At 40.4% G+C, this 24,513-nt stretch overlaps 1 protein-coding gene across 2 annotated transcripts in view; it reads left to right on the top strand.

Annotated features, from left to right (window-relative positions):
- The first annotated feature begins 15,406 nt into the window (after positions 1–15,406).
- RNF182 (ring finger protein 182) overlaps positions 15,407–24,513 on the top strand; it is a 50,295-nt gene continuing 41,188 nt past the window's right edge. Inside the window, exon 1 of one of the 2 annotated variants that reach the window (XM_069493141.1) lies at positions 15,407–15,438. The gene's annotated coding sequence lies outside the window, so the exon portion shown is untranslated. The remainder of the gene's footprint in view (positions 15,439–24,513) is intronic. The other variant, XM_069493140.1, reaches the window with a different exon arrangement.

Raw genomic sequence — 24,513 nt, 5'->3', positions numbered from 1 at the left:
TCTATTTTCTAAGATGTCATATCTAGTTAAGACATTGGCATATCAACCAGGAATATGACGAATGCTATGACAATTATGTGCACAGGGCGTCTACCTCCATCTCCCCAACTAATATTGCTGTTCCTCCTTTTCCATCTTCTATTCAACCTACCCCAGACTTCTAAATTTATCTAAAATTGGCGGACCAGATAAGTCAAAATGAATTTGTGCGTGTATTTGTTTTTTGGGTGAATCAGAGATTACATTTTCTATCCTTTCAAGAGTGTGTTTGGAGGCAGCATTGGTAAATGTTTTATACTTGTTTGCAAAGCCGGTATAAATATTTCAGGAGACGATTGAGCTTTTCTCATTAAAGCCCATTTTCCTGTCTCTGCATGCAGAAGTTTCTAGCTGTAGAGAAAAAGTACTATTTAAAATAATTGTGAGGATCCTAATTCCATGGCAACCGTGACAAATGGACTTTTTCTGCTCTAATAGGTTTTCATGAGCTTATTTTTAGTTAAAACAATGATAATTTTTGTTATTAAAATCCCTTATAACCCAATTTGATCTCTATTTTTAAATTTGTTCCCAGTTAAAGGCTAGAGTGGGTTAGACAAATCAGAATCAATTTATTTTTCAAACCAATAGCATAATCTGAATCACTGTTCTCAGACAGATTTGATATTTATAGCAAGGTTGCTAGATATCCTAAATCTTCCTTCTTATATTTCTGCGTATCAGGAAAAACAGTGAGTAAACAAAAAGCTTCTTTAGTACTTTCCATAGAATTACATTTAAGTGTGCCGTAATGCATGTGTGAAATTTTCATTTCCCCTTAGGTCACTTTTAATGTTCTACCCATAGATGGCAGCAAGTGACCAGGCTGCTAAACTACCAGGCCTTGTCAGTCCTTACCGGGTGATTTGTTGCAAAACCTTAGTAAAGGGAAAAATGGGAAAAAGAACAGATCACCTCATTCTGTTGTTTGAGATGTGGCTCTTCTCTTCAGATCTGGAAAACTTTGTTCTGTTTTGATTCTTTTTTCTGAAGCTTAAGAGAGGAATCCCAGTAGCATCCAAGGAATGCCCAACGCTGTCCAGGAAGGGCATGAAGATTAGTGGTTTGCCCAGTGCCGTCTGCCTTGGTTCCTTCACCTCTGAGCATCATGAACTGGAAGTTCTCCTGAAAATTCAGCCTTTTCTATTTGGTCCCTGTGGGTCTGGAATTCCTCTCTCTTTATTTTTCAACCTCCCAGCAAATTGTGTTCTTGGGCAGCCCTTATCTTGAGTCCTGCTATGCCCCTTTGGGCCTCATGAAGTTGGAGGGTCAACCTGCAGATGACTTTCAACAGAATAACTTAAGGCAGGCATCAACTGGTTAATAGGTATATAGACATTCATTCTGTGCTTATTATTTGTCTAGTGCTATGCCATACGTCATCTCATTTGTTCCTCACAAGTGCTTTACAAATTAGATTTTATGAATCTCATTTGACCAAGGAAGAAATGGAAGTAACTTAATTTGTTCACAGTCATAAACCCTGTTTAAACTGCTTTGGCTACTTTAAGGAGGCTCTTTCTTAGGATAAGGTATGACTTTGACCTTCTCAACTAGTTTGACAGATTACTGCCATGTGTATCATGAAAGATATGAATGTTCCTTACCCTTGACTTTTCAGTGGGAGGGCCTGTGCACATGAAATAGCCATCAAGGCAGCAGAATTTGAAAAAGCCCAAATTACGATAATTGGAGCCTTTGGAAGATACTGGAATAAAAGGGTTGTGATACAGTTTCTAGGTTTTCATAGGAATCAAAGAAGCCTGGGTAGAAATGGAAGCTAATCAGGGTCTTGTTTGACTTCAAGATGTAACATCCTACTCTTCCAGCTTCCCTCGATTGGTATAATATCACGAACTTGGCTAGTGTCCTCACATTGCAAAGGCCAAGATGTAGTGAACTGGATCCTCAAACTCTCCAGGAAAGCTGGGATCTGGATCTACTCTCAGCGTGTCTCTGGCTGCGTAAGGTCTCCTGAAGCACCAGCAACAGATATTTTATAAGAATCCATAGTTTACAAATTGCCTACAGACACACGCAAAGATGCTCAACAGCATTAGTCATTAGGGAAATGCAAATCAAAACCACAATGAGATACTACTTCACACCAACTAGGAGGGCTAGAATAAAAAAATCAGATAACAACAAATACTGGTAAAGATATGCAAAAACTGGAACCCTCATACACTGCTGGTGAGAATGAAAAGTGATGCAGCCACTTTGGAAAACAGGTTCCTCAAATGATTAAACATAGAGTTACCATAGATGGCTGCAATTCCACTCCTACCTTTATACTCAAGGGAAAAGAAAAAGTATGTCCACACAAAAATTTGTACTTGAATGTTTATAGCCGCATTGTTCATAATAGCCAAAATGTGGAAACAACCTGAATGCCCACTGACTGACGAATGGGTCTGTCCATACAATGGAATACTGTTCAGCAGTAAAAATGAATGAAGTAGTGACTCATGCTACACATAGATGAACCTTGAAAACGTTACGCTAAGTGAAAGAAGCCAGCCACAAGAGACCACATAGTGTATGATTCTGTTGATATGACATCTCCAGAGTAGGCAAATCTGTAGGGATAGAAGGTAGATAAGTGGTTGCCTAGAGCTGGCAGTGGGATTAGAGGGACAGGAAGGCGATAGCTTAAAGACATGGGGTTTCTTTTTGAGATGATAAAAAAGTTCTAAAATTGATTGTGGTGATGGTGGCCCAATTCTGTAAATACACTCAAAACCATTGAGTTACACTCTTAAAAGAGTGAATTATATGACATGTGAATTATATCTCAACATAGCTGTTCAATAAAAAAGAATCCATAATCTGCTACAGGTACTTATGTAGAACTTATTTGCCAGGTACTGTTCTAAGCACTTTGCATATGTTAACTCTTTAAATCTCCCCCACAATCTCACCAGGTAGGCAGTTTAATCTTGCCTGTTTTACGGACAGTGAAGCCAAGACACTGGGGCATGAAGGATCTTGCCCAGGGTTACTTAGCTTACAAGAGAGGCTGCATGAGAATCTCTCGTGTAGAACTGGGAGGCCTCTAGAATTCCTGCTCTTAATTATAGGCCATACTGCCTGTGAGAGAAGCGTTCTTTGTGTGTGATCACCTCGTTAAACCCTCCCTCATTTTATATATGGGAAAATGAGGCCCACTTAGGGGGGAGCTGGCGTAGAGCCAAGCCTACCGCTCCTGATCTGGAACTCTCTCCATGTCACCACATCACCTCGGTGCTAAAGGGTTAGCCAGGACAAACTCGGAGCCATCCATGTGCACAGGAGACAGTTTTTCCTTAGAATTAATTATTATTTTTGAATCTGAGAGATGAGTCAAGTCAAAATACGTAGATGGTAGTGGAGGGGTGTTAAAAAGAAGAAAATGAAGGAGCAGATGATAACATTGGTTGGGGATTTGGGAGTTTATAGAGGTAAAGAGAAATATGCAACCATGCCCATGAAATATTGCCTATTTCATTCTTCATTATGTACCATCAGAAGATTTCAAGGGAACTAAATCTGCAGAAAAATCTTGCTTGAAGTTAGAGTGGTTCTTTTTATATGAGCAGCTCTTAGGTATTCCATATTCCACTTCTATTTCATTGTTAAGTCTCGTGAGAAAGGGAGTGGGATGGCAGGCTATGGAGAAAGGTGGGGAAGCAGAGACAAACCTGGACATTCTATTAAAGCGACTTAAGGTCACAGAGTATCAAAGCAAGCCTTCAGAATTAAGCATACGATCAAGTTCTCCACCATTGTTCTTACTTACCTAAATCTGCCTTCTTCAGCAGACCTCGTCAACTTTTGGGCTCCTCCTGTCTCTTTACAGCATTGACAGTTAATTTGCCCTAAGGTCCGCTGAGTTTTCTTTTTCTGTTCCCTGGCATTTCAGTCATCCTTCTTGAATTGCTCAATTGCTCTGTTCATTCCCACTGCTATCTCTTAAATGGCTCAAAACGGAGCACAGCTTCAAAGAGCACTCTGATATTTGTAGTCTTACATGTGATTTGTAACCTTGAAGGTTTCCCTCAGAGGAATTCATATGTCTGTGGGCAACGTTAGATTGCAATATGTACAAAAGAACATTGCAGTGAACGTGTGAATGCAAGACGTGGGGGAAAAGCAAACCCATGCAAAAGGAAATAAAATAAATTTCAGGCGAGAAAGAACAACAACAATAAAAACTAAGGATACAAGGAGGCTTACTGTGAAGCGGTGATAAAAGATAAATGACAGCTGTAGTCGGGCTAGCAGGAAGTGATAAAGGTTGGGTGACTCAGTTTGAATGAATGAAAGCTCATGGTGATGGGTGGATTGAGAGGAATTTTCCCACAAACCAGGACGAGGCTCCAGGTCCCATAAGCATACATCAGCCCCTATTTCATTTAGCGATCAGTATGACAACAAGGAATAGGGATAGCCTTTCAGCTTAATTGAGGTGAATGTAAGACAAGTGTTTTCAGTCATCGTGTATAAAAATATCCAGGACAATAAAACAAGCTACAGCTTAAATCAGGTGGACAATCCTGATGTTTTAGATTCAGCCTTGCATCATCATCCCTTTTAATGAAAATAATAATAAAGACAATAGTGGGTTATTATTGTTATGTGACTACGTTTGGATTAATCTATGTAGAAAGTCTTTCATTTATTCCTACTGATTTACTGCCTATAAGTAACTTGTCAGTATTGAACTAGACGGAGAGTAGTAGATAGCACTGTGCAGAAAGTGGGTCGCCTGCCCAACAACCATTCCCCCTTTTCTTACTCTCAGAACTCCATTTTTTTTTCAGCCTGGCAGTGTGCCCAGCCCCAGGAGTGATGTGATTGGCTTATGCCAGTCATCAGTTCAGAACTTCCCTTTGACACGGATTGGCTCAGGGATGAGCATGTGACTTAACTCAGTGTATGGAGACTTTAGCCACTGAGGGATTCTGGGGAAAATGTTGCTCCTTGATTAAACAGAGGTCCTGCCAACTGACCGAGAAAGCAGAGCAGAGAGACAGCAAGAGCCCAGCCTTTGCTGATACCACGAGCTGCTGGACTTGCCTCCAGACGTCATTGTGTGAAATAAACACCTATTATTACAGCTGTTTTTAGTCAGTTATTTCCTTCCTCGTAGTTAAAAGTATCCTACCTGATATGAGTGCTTTAATTATTAGGTCATTAAATATGAGATATCCGATTCTGAATTAAAAGTATAGTTTATTATATCTCAAACAAGAAGCAGTAGAGTGAATCAAAGTATGTGCCTAAACTATCTATCCACACAGTTTTGCCATCTTACGGTAGCTTGTTTAGGCCAGGAGAGCGAGTGGTGGTGAAATTGAGAAAGGTGGTTTCCACAGCTTATTGAAAATTGAATATTTTTCCTTGCAAGAAGTGGTCCAAAGCCTGGAAGAAGTGGTAGTCAGTTGGTGCAAGGTCTGGTGAATACGGTGGATGACAGAGAGTTTCCAAGTCCAGCCACTGTAGTTGAGCAGCATTGTTTGTGCAACATGTGGTTGAGCGTTGTCTTGCAAGAGGATTGGCTTGTCTTTATTGAGCAATCTTGGCTACTTAATCACAAGCATCCTCATCATTTCATCCCGTTGGTTGCAGTAGACATCTGCTATAATTGACTGACCAGGTTTCGTGAAGCTGTAGTGGATAATACCAGCGCTGGACCACCAAACAGACACCATTAGCTTTTTTTTGATGAATATTCAGTTTTGGACTGTGTTTCAGCACTTCATCTTTATCCAACCATTGTGCCAAATGCTTGCAATTGTCAAAAAGAATCCATTTTTCATGACACATAACAATACGGTGTAGAAATGGTTCGCCTTTATGTCACGACAGCAAAGAAAGGCAAACTTCGAGACGATTTCTCTTCTGACGCTCTTTGAATTCATTCAGAACCCATCTATCCAGCTTCTTTACCTTGCCCATTTGTTTCAAATGGTCTAATATTGTTGGAATAATAATGTCAAACCTTGCTGTTAAGCCACGCATAGGTCAAGATGGATTCACTTCTACTACAGCTTTTAGCTCATCATTATCCACCTTGGTCTCAGGTTGCCCACATGGCTCATTTTCAAGATTAAAATCATCAGAATGGAACTTCTCAAACCATCAGTGTACTGTGCGTTCATTAGCCACACCCTTCCTGAACACTTCGTTGATATTTTGAGCTATCTGAATTGTATTGGTTCCATGACAGAGCTCATATTTGAAGATAACACCAATTTTTGACTTACCCATGGTTTCACAAAAATTGCTCTTAAAAAATTTGAATGATAATCACAAGCCAAACCATGCATTTGAGAGACTGAAGATGTACCTTCACAATAAAAATAAAACAAGAAATGTCAAAGTGAAATGTCAGAGGTATCAACTGTCAAACTACTTAGTGCTTAAGGAAATCAGACATTTCATACTTAACAACCTAATACTTTAACATTTGCTGCCACGAATGTGAAAACAGCCAATACGTCCATCTGGGGTGTATGCAGTGAGTTTGTCCCAACGTCCCCTGAGGCTGAGCTGGCTGGCTTTCTGCTCCTTGGCATTTCAATCATTTTAATCATCTGATTTTGTGCACATGCATTACAGTTTTACAAATAAAGTCCCTGAAGAGAAAAACAAAACCAAATTAAAAGTTTGCTTAAACAAATTGATCCTGTAAAATCCTTTTGGAGTAAAAGCTGATGAAACAAATGTTTCTCTAGTGCTAGGGTGTTCAGGACTGTTAAACAGGGCAAAAGTCCAAGAAAGGAAAAAAACTTCCAACAAAAGCAGCACACATGAGGGATTAGAGACTCGGGAAAGGAAGCTCAGAGTGCAACTCCAAAGCTGTGCTTTTGTGCCAATAACAGTGCCTTCAGAGCAAAGAGGCAAGTTAATTTCCAGGCCACATTTTACAAATTGGCACCTCTTCAGTTTGCCTTCACCCAAAACCCCAAACAACCAACCACCACCTCCTACACAAAATAGAAAGACAAAACAAACCTTTGATACACACTCTCACTTAGCTAAACATAACGCCACAGCAGTGACCCTGATGGAAGCTACATTGGGATGGGAGTTCTCTGTGGGACGAAATACTTGACGAATTAATTCACCAAACTAACTGCCAAGGGAGGCAAGGTACCAAGCTAGGGACTGCATGGGATTCAAATATAAGGCACCAAACTTTGTGGTGTAGAAATTTTTATTCTTGAGCTATGCAAATTCCACTCGGGCACAAATTGTAAGGTTATCAGCGCTACAAGAGAGATACAAGATTATGTGCTGTGGGAAATACCAGATGAGAGACATTCTGTCTCACCAAAAGAATGAGAAATTGTTTCGTGAAAATGTGGGCTTTTGAAGTGAGCTTTGAAGAGTGGGTAGTACTTGAACCTGAGCAAGTCAGAGAAAAAGGATGCTCCAAGCAGAATAAACATGTTGCTACTGAAGAATACTGTATTTTTAATTTAGCCAGGGCATGAAGACAATGTAGTGGATGTTACCATGGGAAAAACATAAAGAGCAAAAGAGTTGGGTAAGGTTGTCATTCTATAGGCAGTGGGGAGTCATGGAGTGTTTAAGAGCAGGGCATGACATGTTCAAAGCTGTGCTTTAGGAAGATCAAACAGCAACAGTGAGAGGTATGTCCAAAAGTGGGGAGAGACTGAAAACCACATGACCAGTTGAGAAACTGTTATGATAGTTCAGATAAAATAAAGTGCTTACTAGGATTATGGAAATGAAAGCAAGTAGGAGAGTGGATCTGAAACCTAAAAATAGAGTTAATAGGATACAGCAAATGGCCAGAACAGGGAGAAAAAAATTCACCCAGCCTTTTGTCTCTAATGTGAGTTTCTGAAAGGATAGAGTACCCTCCCAGTCTAAAGGTTTTGTTTTCGTTAAAATCAAACTGTTCTAGTGAATATCTTTCCCATTAAATAAAGTTAACTGAAGCCCCTTTGTGAGTCTAAGATCTTCGTCAGCCAACTCAACAGGCAGCTTTGGGGGATTCCTGGCCCACTGCCTCTCCCTAGCAAGCTGTCATTGATGAGGCTAACAGTGGAGCTGGTCTTGGCGACACTGTATATCCGTCCGTGGGAACCAGGCCTGGGACCAGCAGTCCTCTTAACTTCCAATACACTTCATTATTAATCACATTTAGCTTTAATATTTGCTAAGCTTCTTCGAAGGCAGTCTCATAAAGAATGTCAAAGAGCATTTGAGAAAAGGAGGGTGCATGTGTGTGGTCACCTAGGGAATAAAGTCCCAGCTCCTCAGCTCAGAGGACAAGAGGTCCCTGAGGCCAGCTCAGGAATGGCAGCTTAAGCATTGAGAACTTCCAAGGGAAGTAAAATCTAGGAGGAAGCAGAGTCATGTTCTGGTTGCCAGTGAAGTATTTTTCCAGGGCTAGATTTTTCTATCCTGGGTTTTAATCCTACTGAGGGAAATGACCTTTCCTCACACAGGTCCATACAATCTGGGTCCTTGCTACCGGCCTGATATCATTTCCTTCCATCAGCCCCTGGGCTCCCTGGACTCTGGCCCTGCGGAATTGAGCCTCTGAACCTGATATGCTGGCTTGGCATCTCCACGCTTAGCATCTGTTGAGTCCTTTACCTGGAATGACCTTCTCCCTCCCTTTGTTGCCTCAAAAGCCAGTTTGAACATTACCTCCTCAATGCCCTGTAGGGCCCCAAGAGTGATCTGCCACTGCCTCAGAGCACTTACCACCTGCCATTAACTGTTACCCTTACCTTCTCTGCAGACTGTCTTCCCTCGGGACCGGGGCTGCTCCTTATTCATCTCTGGATCTCTGGCCCAGCCCAGAGATTATATACAGAAGGGAGGCAACACTGACAGCATGAAGGAATACAATCTTTGAATTGGCTAATGATTATCAACAGGTAGTAGGCCAGTAACTTATATGGTGGATTTTCCTTCTCCTGACATATCTGTTCTAACATTTACAAACCTGTGGCTCTTCTTATTAGAGGCTGACCTAGTTGATATATTCCCTGGCCTTCGTCCAGCCCTTCTGCTGACTTAGATTCCTACGTGTGTTCTGGTTCAGCCCTTTTGTTGGTAAGGAAAAGAAACCACTCAAAAAAGATCAAGGAAAATAAAAAATTATTTTAGGACATGGCTATTTTATAGCATCCAAGGGCAGGAACAATAGATAGCTGCCTCTCTATGAACTAGAACTAGAAACTGGGAAGCCATCCGTGTACCCCCTCACCAGGTGTTTACTGAGTGCCCATTGCACCTGGTGCTGCTCTAGAGGCTGAGGAGTCAGCACAAAAACGCCATGCAAGTCCCCAAATCTGGGAGCTCATGTTTTAGATGGTGTGGTTGTGGACAAGGACAACATACATGTAAGTGAATGACAATGTCAGAAGATGCTAAGTATTGTGAAAACCACAAAAGAGGGTAATGTGATCATGAGAAACTGTGTGCTGTTACAGACTGGGTGGTCAGAAAAGTTCTCTTTGAGTTGGTGACATTTGAGTGCTGAGCTGAGAGGCCCAAGAGAGACAGTCTTGTGAAGATCTTCGGGGAAGACCATATTAGGTTAGGGAGTGGAAGGGCAGGAGACTCAGAAGGGAATGTATCTGATGTGTTCCAAGAACAGAAAGCCCGTGAGGCCACCCTTGCAGACTCTGAGCGGCCATAGAGCTCGGGTGTCTGTTTCTCTCTTTGTAGTTGCTTATCTTCCCCCAGCCCAGGCATCAGCGGGCAGTCAGCCTTCGCTGCATATCGTGACATCTCAGCCATATCCACTTCTACCAACCGACAGTCTCGCCTTCTAGGAACGATCATTGATCATCAAATCTGCTCAGCTTTTTCCCTTCACACGCAGTCCTTCGGCAGGCCAGAAACCCGAGAGGGATTCTTGCTACTTTCCTTGCCGTATGTCCTGGAGGAAGCCCCTTATCACGACCTCTCCATTCTTCCTCCAAAATGCTGCTTCTGTCTTCCTATTTCTCTCCACCTTCACTGTCCCCCACCCCCACCCCCAGCCAACCCATTATTATCTCTCGCCTGATCTATTGAATTTGTCTGTTCATGGGTCTCCCTGTTTTCATCTTGCTCCCCATGAATACCCTCTCCATAAAATAAAATGGTCAAATTGCTAATTGAAAGGATGGCCGTGGTGGTGGTGCATATTTGGGGTGGATTTTTAGATTCTACCTCCTTTTTGGGAAATTTGATACACCTCTGGGGACATATAAAGTGTTATGTTACTGATTGGAGAGTTTGCATCTGTGAATAGCGTGGAGGCAGAAACCTCCCCTCTAGCCCATTGCTTTGGGACTCATTGTCCATTTGCTCCTGCTAGCATGGCCTTGATCTTGTGCCAGTTCTAGAGCGGGAGACAAAGAGTACAGTTACTAGACCTTTGCTGACCACTTATCTGCCCTACTATTATTAGCCACCGACTATTGTGTTGATCTTGTTCTGCTCACTAGGACAGGTACTTCCTGGGATCTGCATCTACATCTGTTGAAATCCGCACCAAGCTCCATGTCAAGCGTTGCTCGATTTAGCAAATAACACAGGATGCCCCAGTTAAATTTGAATTTCAGATAACCACAAAAAATAAGTGTTTTAGTATTCATATGTCCCAAATATTGCATGTTCTGTATTTTATCTGGCAACTCTACCCTACCCCTGGCTAGAGTCCCCCCACCCCACTGAGCAGAGCTTATTCTGGATCTTCACTCTGGCCTAGTTTGCCATGTCTGGCTGCAGTTCACGAGCCCATGTCTGGGTATTTCCTGTGATCTACGCCTATCTAGCAAAGCAAGGTACACTCTCAACCGTAAGGGAGGTGTCAGTGGAAAATGCTGCCGCACATCTTTCCCTTGACACATTGAGTGCCTCATCCCCGAAGAGACTCTCTGGTCCCAACACCCTTGGCTTGCCTTTGATGGTGTAGAATTCTTCATTTATAATGTTCAAAAGATCTAGTCACAAAGGGGCCTTTAAAATAGCTTTACTATTATAATGATGTGTACAGTATACAGTTTCCCTTTGATAGCCCTTCTAGTCTCACACTCCAGTAGTTTACAGCATTAGAGTCTCATAGAGCCTTTGATCAATGAGCTTTACTGAACGATCTCATTCAAATTTATGAAATCTTTACTGGAGATAAGGACAAGCCTCAACACTCTCATTTTATAGATGAGGAAACTAGAAACAAATCCTTTCCATTCTGCTAAAAGCTAATTTGCAGCTGTGTCAGGGATCAGTAAGTAAATACACAGATAATGAAATTTAAAACAGATAATATTGAAACTAGTTCATATTCCGACACGTTTCTGCCACTGAGATGAGAGAAGCTATGAGTGTGAGGAAGGTCAGCTGCAGAGGGGCTGGGAAAGGAGATGTGAGCCTCTACTTAATGACCCAAGGAAAGGAAACAATATCTTTACACTAACTTTCTGAATACAACATTTTTCAAGACTGCCAAAGTTAATTTCTTTTTTTTCTTTTTCTTTCTTTTTTTTTTTTTTTTGAGACAGAGTCTCACTCTGTTGCCCGGGCTACAGTGCCATGACGTTAGCCTAGCTCACAGTAACCTCAAACTCTTGGGCTTAAGCAATCCTCCTGCCTCAGCCTCCTGAGTAGCTGGAACTACAGCCATATGCCACCATGCCCGGCTAATTTTTTCAATATATATTTTTAGTTGTCTGGTTAATTTCTTTCTATTTTTAGTAGAGATAGGGGTCTCGTTCTTGCTCAGGCTGGTCTCGAACTTCTGACCTTGAGAGATCCTCCCACCTCAGCTTCCCAGAGTGCTAGGATTACAGGTGTGAGCCACTGTGCCCTGCCCTAAAGTTAATTTCTTTAAAACAAAATTTTTCTTAAGCCAGATTAAAGTATGTCAAAAGTTTACTTGACTGCAATCTGATCAATATCAAATTATACTTTCAGCTCAGATGTTATGTTGGATGTCTCCATAGGTAGCTCTTGGTGGAGAACTGTAATGTATTAGTTTCTTTAACTCTGTTTCCACGCCATTTTCCCCAATGGCAAATAATATATATTTTTAAATGGGCTGCACAATAAACACAAGAGAACAATAAATGATGAATAAGACAGTGCTTCTCAATTCCATTTACTTTTGGCTATATTTTCCAGGATTCTTAGGGGATACATTGTGGCAGCTTTTCTTACACTCAGATTGATGTGCCAGATAGCTTAGTAGTTCAATGTATCTCCACTACCAATTATTGACAATATTTTTCACAACTGGTTTAGTAGCAAGGATATTTCAAAATCATCTTATCTTTGTGGAATGGATTGCAGAGAGAATGTAGTCTCCTTCAGTTCTGTACACAATTATGGGGTTGTGTAGCATTGTTAAGAAAGCCAGATGTCCTTTAATTTCTTTATTGCTAAAGCCATTAAGGTAGACCGTAGTCTTTTATAAACTAACACATCATACATAGAACTCATTTCAAATTAGGTAAAATTCTTGTGAGTTGGATGAATCTTTTATTTCTCTAAGAAATTCACTATGATGAAGGAATTGAGAATGTCAATTGGGTATCTCTTGGAGCCTTTGAAACAAATATGATTTAAACTCCCCTCTATGGTCACAGGTTCAAGGGTCCAACATGCCTCCTTCGAACAAGGATGCCCAAACCCCTTAGGAACAGTATGTGAAGAACTGCATTTTTCTCTACTTGCAGAGATATGATAGTCAATATTTGCCTTTCAGAGCAGATTTGCCCATGCCCTAGGGGGGCTATTGAGAAGAGAGGAAATTGCGAGTTCTGAATTTCCAGCTTCTATAGACTCAGCTGAGAACGTGATTTTCATTTTCAACCCTTCCGAATGGCTGAGGATGGGTTTTTTCCAGTCAAATTCAAAAACTATTCATGAAGAAAACTAATTTTAAGACATAAACAAGTAATTTAAGATAAAATCTAAGACACAAACAAGTATTTTTTAATGTGTTTTTTGCGTGTGTTGCTATCACCTCATTAAACAATGTCAGAACGTGGCCAGAAGGCAAGGGTTGAAGGAGTCGCTGCTTAATGAGATTGTAATGAGGGAACATTGAAGCTTGCTTTTTCCCTCTGCCTATTCCAAAATTGATGACTTAATGGGATAAAGCATATTGGAGTTCAGGCTCTCAAATAATTTAAAGATATTTCTTAGGACATTTGCTTTTCCTGTTAATGTTTGATTGCGTCAAGACGTAAAAGTTAATAAATGTTCTTCTCCCTTTTAGTGAAGCTGTAGTGTGTAGTGGTTAAGAGTCTAGTAATTCTGCTGCTAAATAACTGTGCGACCTTGGACACAGTGTGCAATAAATATAAGCTATAATTATTTAGCTGTTTTATAAGCTGTTTAAAGCTATTATAAGCTGAGAAAAATACAAGGATTTGGATAGACAAATTCCAAAGTATAGAACAGGAAAATTTTTATACAAACGCTTCAGTAGGGATGTCTTATTTACTTTACATATTAGGGATTTGACTGTAATAAACTGATTGTAAACCACTTGAGGCTATTTGCTGCATTTTGTTAAACCTGGAAAATTTAATATTTATCAGGATGAAATTACTGTGAGTGTTGATCTGATAATTTAATTTTTTGATTAGTGTGTGTGTGTATACGTATATGTATATATACACATACACTAAGCTGAATTGAAGGTTAATAAAATGAGAGATCCAACACAGTATCATAATAAAAATAATAGTTTAAATTTATTCAGCATTGTATATGATGAGACATCCCTCTTAGAGCTTTACGTGCATTCATCTACATTTTTACAACTCAGTGAAGTAAGTACTATTACAATCCCTATTTTACAGATAAGGAAACTGAGGAACAGATGTGCTAAATTGTTTGCTGAGGTCATGTAGTTGATAAACAGTAGAACTAGGATTCAGGCCCAGGGAAGGGTATGTGATAGGTATTGCCAAATTGTTTAATGGCCTGTCAGAAAGACCTTGTCTTTTGATATCATTCCGAAGTACCAATATTCTCATTACTGGAAAGTGACCAATCTTTCTGAGGAACAAGCTGTTTTCATTTTTCTCCATAAAATAGATCTTATATTTTTATTAGTTACTACATGTGGCTTCAATTGGTGACAACATCGTTCTGCTTTGTGGCTTCTCAGATAGGTTTCAGAAAACATCAGGTACCCAGAATTTTATTATAAGTTATTGACATTCCTTTGGTGATACACAAATGCCAGAAAACAAATGCCATGAGCCCCAGGGTTTAAAGAAAGACACTATCCATTCTGGATTCAGTAGCTGATGTTACAAGAAAACTTAGCATGGAGTGATGACACTCACCCTATGGTCCCTGCCCTCTAGCTCTGTCCTTCAGAGGAAGCACGACCAAGGGTCTGCTAGTACTTTTCCCTCCCTCTCTAAGAATTTCCTCAGGAGAGGATGCTATAACAGCACGTGCCAAGGTTAGCCTCCCTTTCTCCTCTCCTGGGTGCTATGGCCTGCAGTACAGGGCCGGCCCTTGGCACACTCAGCGCTCTTGGTAGGTGCCAGGAGCTGCGCAGTGTGGCAGCAGCTGAGATTCACACTGCAGCCTGAAAGTTGTGTTTTCAGCCTGTGAGGTTACAAGTGTACCCTGTGTTTATAATCAGAAATAAAGCCCCCTTTCCCCTCTCACCTACAGGATCCCTCAACAAGGCAGAAAAAGGATTTCGGTGGACTGAGACCAGATCCCGGAGAGGGAGGAGAAGAGGGAGGAGGAGGAGGAGGGACGTGTCCCTTGGCAGCTCCGTGCATGCTGCGGCAGAGGCAACAGGAGCACCGAGTGAGTACCAGTTGCTCAACACTTTATCACTTTGCATTGCTGTTTCTTCTCCCGTAAGTGAATTTCCCTTCTGAGAGTGCAGCTCCACAGAAGACAGGTGCGGTGGTGGTGCGTGCGGGGAAGTGGGGAGGTTTGGAAGGTCCAGTGTGGGAAAGCAAAGGAGTGCCTACTAGGATGGAAATAAAAACCTGCCCTGGGCTGGCTTCTCTCTTTTAGCCTTCCCCTCTTGCTGAGGAGAGATTTGTGAGGGAGACTGAGAGGGGTGTATGTTTGTGCTGGTGGCGGCACAGGGGGTCCTTGTCCCTTTGGAACACCCAGACTGCTGAGGAGAAGCGCGAGGGGCCCGGGCGGCGGCGGCCCAGCCAGGTCCCGGACCCTTGCCGGGGATGGGGGGGGGGTCCCCCTCGGCCCCGGGCCCCGGCGGTTGCCATGGTGACGCAGGGTCGGCGGCTCCGCGCGGCGGAGACAAAGCCGCCCGCCCGCCAGCCCGCTCTCTCCTCGCCCGAGCTCCTCCTCCGCGGGCGCCTCCCTCCCCTCCCAGGCGCCGCCGCCGCCGCCGCCGGAGCGGCTCCCGGGCCCTCGGCCGCCGCCGGCCAGGTAAGGCGAGCGCGCCCGCGGCCGGGCAGGGGTCGGCGGGACGCCGGGGAGGCGGGGGTTCGTCCGGCGCGGGGAGGGAGGGGCGCCCGCGCCAGGCTGCGCCCGAGTCCGCGGGGCGCGCGTCCCCACCGGGAGACGGCCAGTGTCTGCCCCCGACGCCGCCGCGGCCTCCCCCGCACCCGGGAGCCGCCCGCCCCGCAGCGCTGGACGGCGCCGGGCCGCCCGGGCGCGCGAGCAGAGGGGCAGCAAAGTTCGGGCCGCGCGGCGCCGGGGTGGGCGCGCGGAACCTTCCCCCGGGCGCCGCGGGCCGCCGTCCTGGCTCCAACTTGAGGGGCTGCGCGGCGGGGGCTGCCCCCGAGCGGCGGCTCTGGGGGCGCCTCCTTCCGAGAGCCGCTGTCCTCCCTCTCTCCCTTCTTCTCTTTTTTGGCATCGAGGCTTTTAGGGGAAAAAAAAAGGTATGAAAATATTTACCTCTGGACTTTCATATTCTATGGTTTATTCTCTTTGTGGAGGGAATGGAGGGTAGTAGGGGGAACAAACGAGAGATTTTTACAAATCTCTGAAAAGTGAGCCTGTTCTTATTCCTGTGGCCGAAGCATTTTGAGGAGGCTTCTGAAGTTCGTTTGGATTTTGACTCTAACGACCTTTATCTTTGGGTGGTGGTGTTGCACCTGTAACTAGATGGGAAAGGTAGCCCGGGTTTCCCAACATCCAGCAATACCAGAGTTTATTGCAGGACCAAGACTTTGCCGATGAGATGGTTGGCACCAATGCCATTGCTTTTGTTTCTGGGAGGTCTTGTGTTCATGCTTTAAAGAACTGGAAAATGCCTCGTGTTTTTTTTTGTGTAAGGAAGCAATCCAGAGCACCTCCGAGGGCAGGCAGCTGGGCGTTATTTGCATCAGTGTTTGTGAGTGTGATGACGGGGTCACGATGCAGTTGCCAAGGGCATTCGAGTACTGGATAGGGAATTGCTCAAGTTATGGGTACCCTTGTGTTTCCTCAGTGGCTCCAAGCCAAGCAATCATTTTGTGATATTTAGTGTGTTGCAGACACAAATAGTAAATTAAAATTGTGATTGTGAAGACTTGTTTTTGGATACTTAGATATTATCTTATGGGCAATAATATGAAAGAAAACATTCATTTTCAGAAATAAAGCTGATCAGTTCAGAAGGAAATTGTATATATGTTAATATGATTTGTTTTAAATCGTATTTAAACAATATGAAGTGGCGTATTGATAACTGGAACATGGCCAACTAATTGAATTGTATAACCAACTTAGTAAAGTAATGTATAAGTCAGAATAGGTCATTTAGAGAACATTATATGGAATGAAAAGTATATTTTTGCTAGAAAGTAATTAATGAAAAGAAACTGGCACTGATTGTTTTGAAATGCAGTTAGGTTGATTGGAATTCTGGATATTACAGCTACTTGAGGTGTCAGGTATAGACTGATTATCTAATATTCCTCTTCCCTCTTTTGGGATTTCAACACCTGTTAGCCTGATTACTAGATTTCTCAGGCTGTTCATATTCACTAGCAATTTAAATAAAGTCACTTCATTAGAAGACTGTATTGGAAACTAAAGGGTTTAAGTTGCAATAACGATTTGCAGATTATTTCACAATTGGGTTTGTTTTTAAACTGAAATTTACCTGCTGAGGATTCACAGATGCTCTGCTAAATACTCTTTGATGATAGTAATGAAATGGTACATTGATTAAAGTGAAGTAGATCAGTTTTGAGAAGATAACCAGGAGAGAAAATAAATATTTCTCATTTAAGCATGAAAGGCAAACAGGATATTGAAGCCGAGGCACGTAATATAGATACCGAATATAGTTTCATGTTTTATACTAAAAATAAGTTATTTTTGTGTTCTCTGAGGTACCAAGAGTGCAGCTTTCTTCAGATCTTTATTAGCAAATCTAACATTCAAGTGCAAGGACTCTGTATGTGCTTTCAGCCGGATGAAACCCACACTCTGAGTTCTAGCATACACATTTGTGTTGTGGCCCACAGGCTGAGAGTTGAAGCACGGAGATGTCCTTTGTTAATTTAGCACAGTAAAGCCTGGTGTTTTGCCTTTGCTGCTAGCTCACGCCGGCACAAGATTCAGTATAGCTTGGCATCTTCAAAACTATCATTTTCTGCCAGAAAATAAAGTCATTAAACAGAAACCAACAGCCATGTATTGCATGCACTGCTTTGTTGTAGTGGTTTATTTGTAAAAGCTCTGAAGCATGCAATGAAACTTGTGTCAGTGGAGTGAAAAATAAGAATCTGGCATGTTATTTGTGTTACTAGTGTTTTGAGGTATGTGCATAACCAGATAATGAAGGAAAAAATACTATGATATCCATAGTATCTCTTTAGGAAATGTAAGTGGAAAGTGTGCTTTATGTCCATGGTTTAGATTAGCCACCTGGTGGAAGCAGGCAATAGCACTACACATCCTCAGGTATAAAATACCAGTCACCACTCACTGATTCACAGAAGCCTGAGTCTTTTCCTGAATTTTTAGGCTTAAGGGTCTTAATTTGCTGAAGTAAAACTGATTCTGATTTTTGGTATAAGTTGTAAAATATGGTCTGGTACAATAATTGGCACCATAGTCGTGTTCTACCTGAAGAGTTCTGTAATTTAATTTATGAAGCATATCTAAAGATATAAAATGAGCCAAAAATGTCAGTTATGTTAGGATTAACCTTAAATTGTGCCATTGTAAATCTGCTGTTTGTAACTATATAAGCCTGCTTGGGCAGCCTAAAGCCACGGAAGCCTTTATTGGCGGTTTCTGGGTCAACATTCTCTTGCAATTTCTAGTTGTACTGTGATAACATGATTACTGGTTGGTAATTTAGCATCTAGTACAATGTGTTGTAGGGTTTTTAAAGCACATTTGTGAAGGATGATAGTTTTTTTTAATGATTTCTTCATTACCAGAACACTGAGGTTTAGATTTGTGGCTGGGGAAAATAATGTGGCCCTGAGACCTCAAGGAAAAATGCTATAAAGATAAGGTATTGTTAACTGACCTGCTGTGCATGGTAGGTATTGATCATAACTACTGTGCTGAGAAAAACATGGGAGACACATGGCCATGGTGACAGGAAGTGGTATTTAGTGACATGTATTATTAATGGCGATTGATAGAGGTTGAAAAACTTTTGAGGGCATGTGTTTTGTTTTTATGCTCTCAATTAAAATGAACATAAGATGAAGCTATTTTGCAGACCACAAGTACTTGGGGAAGATGTATATATTTATACTGTCTGGTACATAATCTGAGTGATATAGCATAGCTGAAGGTAAATTATTGATTTCCTATGTGCCAATTATTTGTAACAGTTATATAATATAGTTTTGGACATCAGTCAACAAATGTTTTTCAAGTGTTTCCTTCTATATATTTCATATTGCTCCATGAAAGTTATCTCACAACCATAAGGGTCAACCTCTTAAAGTTGAAGAATTACTTGATTTCAAACTGTTATGCTTATTTCTTTTATTTTATGTATAACTCTTTACATACTGTACCCAAATATTCTCCTTCGGCCTAGTTTTCAGCCTGCCTTTTTTTCAGGGGAAAAGTTACTAATTAGTTTTGTAATGATTTAAAAAAAATTTTTGTATACCCAGAGCTTGTTTTAAAAATATGATTTGGTTAATTTGTAATTCAGCCAGAAAAATATTACAAATTTAGATACTTTATAATAGTGTACATTAAAAAAACACAATAATCCTTATATTTTATATTTTGGACATTTATAGAGGTGGTATGTTGGATAGGAAAATTTGGGATCATGTTAGGTGATTCCTAATTTCCCTAAGTGTCTTGAACTCCATCCCTTCTTCTTTACCTTATAACTAGTTGAAGTGAAAACCAAAGGACTAGGAGATAGAGGTGGCAGAGAATTAAAAGGTGTTTAAAAGGGAGATCGGTACATACTGAGAGGCTGCAGGCTCAGTAGCTTGGGGGAGAGACCATGATGGCTCTAATAATCTCTTTGACACTTTATGGTCCAGATCCTAAAGCAAAGTACCTGAGGTCTGTTTACCTAGTAACAGTTTCCAGAGGCTGGCCAGTCATACCACGTGATGCTGGTCCTGCTCACTCATCCCCACTTTTCCTCCCAATTAACTAAAAAGTGACTCCCATGAACTGTGGCTTAAGTGCACTTTGAACTTTGTAAACCACAAATTAAGGCCCAAGAATAAAGGTTTTCCGCGTTGGTAATCTAATTGGTCATATACATGATTTAGATAATTAAGACAGTAATGGAACTATAAAATAAAGCTGTATGTCTGATATATTTGATATATTTGAATGAGAAGTTATGTTTCTGAGTATGTCTATTGTGAAACAATTTCCCTCTCTTGTAACTATGGTCATTCAAAGCAGTTATGATGTTCTACACAATTTGATCACTATGTAATGTGTCAGGCACAGTTATATTGAAGAATTGTTGTTTATTCAGACTCTTGAATTGTGAATCCGTAATAGGTTTCTCTGTGGTCTTATTTGGCATTTTCTATTGTTATATATTGATTTTCTGAGACCCTTTTTAGTATGATTGCAGTAATTTTGATTTCCATTTCTTTTTTATCAATCAGACTCTTACTAGTGCTTCCTGTGAGCTAGGTGCTGTTCTAAGCACTTCACAAATATTAACTCATTTAATCCTCATAAGAACCCTATGGGGTAGGTACTATTATCACTATTGTATATGAGGACACTGATAAGATCTCTCTCTGTTATATTAACCTAAAGGTACAAAAAATATGTCAGAATCCTAGCTTTATGTCAAGGAATGCAGCAAACTTTATTTTCTATTCACGGATACGTACTAAGTGTAGAAATAATGGCACTAATTATTAGGCTTTTTTCTTTTATCTTATTTTCTCTGTCTTTTTAAATAAAAAGAAACAAAACCTAAAGTGATAAAACAAGAAGCATTTCTTCATAGCATATTGTGACATGTACCAGTATTCTTTTCTGTACATAGAATCTGGAATAGATTAATTTACAAAAAAGATACTTTCTGAAGGTAGTTCTTTGATTGATTATTTGTATTCATATATTAAAAGAATACAGTCAGCCCTGCATATCTGTGGGTTTCACATCTGCAGATTCAACTGATCATGGATTGGAAATATTTGGGAAAAAAACAATACAGCAATAAAAAATAATGCAAATTAAAAAACACAGTCTAATAACTATATAGCATTTACATTGCATCAGGTATTGTTAGTAATCTAGACATGATTTAAAGTATATGGGAGGACATGAATTGGTTATATGCAAATACTGTACCATTTTATATGAGGGACTCGAGCATCCTGGGATTTTGGTATCTGAGGGGGTTCTGGAACCAATCTGCCATGGGTACTGGGAGATGACTACATATTTTCTATGGTGTTGGCCTTGCTATATACATGTAAATCTATCTTGGAAATGTTTATCCATTTGCATTGCCTCATGGGGTTATCCTCAATCTGGGCTCACCTGTTCTTTCCTTGGCTACCTCTTACCTGTGCTAAGGACTAAATGATACTACTTTCTCACTCTCTTTCTCCCAATAGAATTCTGTGCATCGCACCTCCCCACACAGTGTAACACATGTTCTCACTATCTCTGTAAAAGAATGATTAAACATTTTAATTCCAAGGTCCTTTCTTATTTAAGCTATGTGAAAAGTAGGATTAAATAAGAGACAGGTGTCCATAAAAACAAGTAATTAAACACGATTCTACAGATTCTCTTAATAATAAATATTGTGATAGCTATCATTTATTAAGCATTTACTTGGTGCCAGGCACTTTATTAGGTATGCTATACAAGCTATCTCTTTTGATCATCATAACTTGTCTCTTCATCTATAAAAGGCTATTTATTAAAATAGCTTATCCAAAATTGCAGAGTTGGTAAATTTAAAAACATGATTTGTATGGATACACTACAATCTGAATTTGACTATGATTGCTTTGTTAATTACTAGCAGACAATGCCTTCGTGAGGCAGTGGAGATGTTTTTGAGGTAATGTCTGCTTTGGAAACAGTGGCAGCGGAGGACTGCCTGGTGGGGCAGATTCAGAACAGCAGGTATGATCAGCTTAGAAGGGGAGGAAGTTCTCGGGAGGTAGCCAAGAAAAAGACATCCTTGTTTATGCTTATTGCTGCAGACTTCAGGTGGGGTTTTGGAGTAGAAGGAGGGAGAGAACCTTTATCCTCAAATCTATTTTTAGAATTAAAATCAAAATTAAATGGAATTATCTTCTATCTCTTGAATTTATTTTGTTTTATTAATATTTTAAACTGTCTCCTGGATTGATTGGGAATGAGCATGGAAAAGGGTTACATGAGGTGGTATAGGATGAAATGAAATGGAAAGTAACTCAGTAAATGTCATATACCCTAGGCTGGAATTCTGTGAGGGTCAGAGCAACATGTTCTTTGTTACAGTGGGAGAGTTCCTTGTCTTAGGATGCTGGAGGTCTGGGGTGTGGGGTCAAGGATGAAGTTAGAAATATGGAAAGCTGTTTTTGTTTGGGTCATTCCCCTGTACAACATGGGGTTTTCCTGGAATTTCTGGCACAAACCTTTCTTGATAACTACTAGGAAAAAAAGGAACAAGAGACTTAGTTAAAATCTTAACAGCATGTAAAAACTTGCTTTTATGCATACCTAATTTCTGTCAAGTGTGCTTTTCTTCATGTTCAAGGGCAATATGGGAAGTCAGACAGCCTGGATTTGAATTTTGGCTCGGCCACTTTTAGCTGTTTGACCCTGGGGAAGCTACTTCATCTCTCTGTGCTGTCACTTTGTTATCACAATGGACTGAATGTTTAAGGCCCACCCACCCCCAATTCATGTGTTGAAACCCTAACCCTCAAGATATTAGGAAGTGGGGCCTTTGGGAGGTGATTATTATAGATCATGAGGGTGGAGCCCTTATGAATGGGATTAGTGACCTTATGAAAGAGGCCACTCCCACCCCCCAGACTCACTGGCCCCTCCTGCTTTGTGAAGACAGTGAGAAGACACCAGCTACAAACCAGGAAGTGATCTCTTACCAGATACCTAATCTTACTGGTGTCTTGACCTTAGACTTTGCAGCCCCCAGAACTGTGAGAAATAAGTTTCTATTGTTTATGAGCCACTCAGTTTGTGGTATTTTGCTATAGCAATCTGAATAGACTAAGACAATTACCTGTAAAAGGGGGAGAATAATATTACTGTCAATGGAAAAGAACCCAAACTCTGTAAAATAATTTAAACAAGTTTATTCTGAGCTGACTATATGCAATCATGTCCCGGAGAGCCACGCCCAAGAAGCCTTGAGCGAGTGGTCTTGCAGTGGTTGGGTTATAGTTTGGTTTTATACATTTCAGGGAGACAGGAATTACACATAAAGTCATAAATCAATACATGGAAGTGTACACTGGTTTGGCCTGAAAAAGCGGGACATCTTGAAGTGGGGCATTGTAAGTTATATACGTGGGTTTAAAGATTCTTTGATTTGTGATTGGCTAAAGAAATGAAGATTTGTTTAAAGGCTTGGAATGTTTTAAGTGAAGATAAGGAAGTCTGTTAATCAGAGACAAGCCACTGGACATATACTGGACATAGACTCAAGTGATCTGTTAAGTAAGTTGATGACCTGCAGGTGTGATTTAAGCTTTGTCTTGTGTAGCTTTAGACTTGTTAATGAGTTACAAAGGATGTCTCCACGAAGGGAGGGAGGCATGTCTGACCTCCCTTCTCATGGCCAGCAACTCAGCTTTAGGGTATTTCTTGGGTCCCCTTTGCCAAGAGGGGGAGGGGATCCAATTAAAAGTCAGCTGGGAGGCTTAAGATTTTATTTTAGTTCACATTATTTACTTCACTTGGTAGTTGTGAGGGTTAAATGAATTAATATTTGTAAAGGACTTAATTATTAAGGGTAAGTTTTATGTGGGAAAAGGAAAATTAGTATTTAATTTATTTCAGGTAAAAATAAAAATCCAATTTTCTTCAGCCCTTTAAGTTCAACTTACCTATCTTATTATTCTGTTTATATATCTGGTGAATGTGAGCAATCACCTTCACTTTTTCTGTGACTAAATTTTAATTCAAATGGAACAGATTGAATTCTTTAAATTACCAGTGTCATTTATAAACTTAGTTAAATTTAAACCCTTAAATTTTCTAAATTGCATATATAACTTTAATTTATTTGATTTTCTATTTAAACAAATCAGATGCTTATTGGTCAAATTTATGACCCAAATAAGTAAAACTTTCCCAAATAATTAGCAGAAGTTCCTTTGAATATTCTCTCACTTACAAAATTAATATTATATAGACATAATCAAATACTCTTAAACATTTCAATCTAAATAAATCACATGTCTAAAATCTATCACACATTTTAAACTAGAATCACAGGTTAATGTGTCAGTTTGATGTCAGATTCTTTTAAAAATTAAAAACATGACAATCCTGCACAGACTATTCCATTAATATAAAACATATTTCTAAACTTTTCTAAAAAGTATTAATCTGAGTCTGGTATTCTTCTTCATCTCTATGTTTAATTCTAAACCTTCTCTAGATTGGAGGTCATTAACCACTAGAAGGAAGTTTTTCACCTCAGGTGAACCGGAGGTACCATTCCAGGTGAACTTTCATTATCATACTATCCCAGATTGATTTGAAGTTGCTGCTTGACCATTTTTTAAATTAAAAAATTTTTGCTTATTGATCACAGATTTAAGGCATGCATACTGCACCTGGGCTGCACACATCTTGGATAATTCTTCCTGTGATATTGATGGACAGGCTTGCCCTGTCAACGTAACAACAGGAGGCTCCAAGCCCTGCTTTTCAGATAGGATTGGTTTTTTAATCCTCAGGCCAGTGCTGTCCAATAGGTAGTTTTAAATTTTGGGTAGTGATGTTAAAAAAGTAAAAAGTAATTAATTTTAACAATAGATTTTATTTAACCTAATATATCTAAACTGTCATCATAATTTCAACATGTAATAAATATAAAAATTCTTAATAAAATATTCAACATTTTCA

This window comes from Eulemur rufifrons, chromosome 18 (assembly GCF_041146395.1).
Source record: "Eulemur rufifrons isolate Redbay chromosome 18, OSU_ERuf_1, whole genome shotgun sequence".
Taxonomy (NCBI): domain Eukaryota; kingdom Metazoa; phylum Chordata; class Mammalia; order Primates; family Lemuridae; genus Eulemur; species Eulemur rufifrons.
This window is presented reverse-complemented; position numbering and strand designations above follow the sequence as displayed.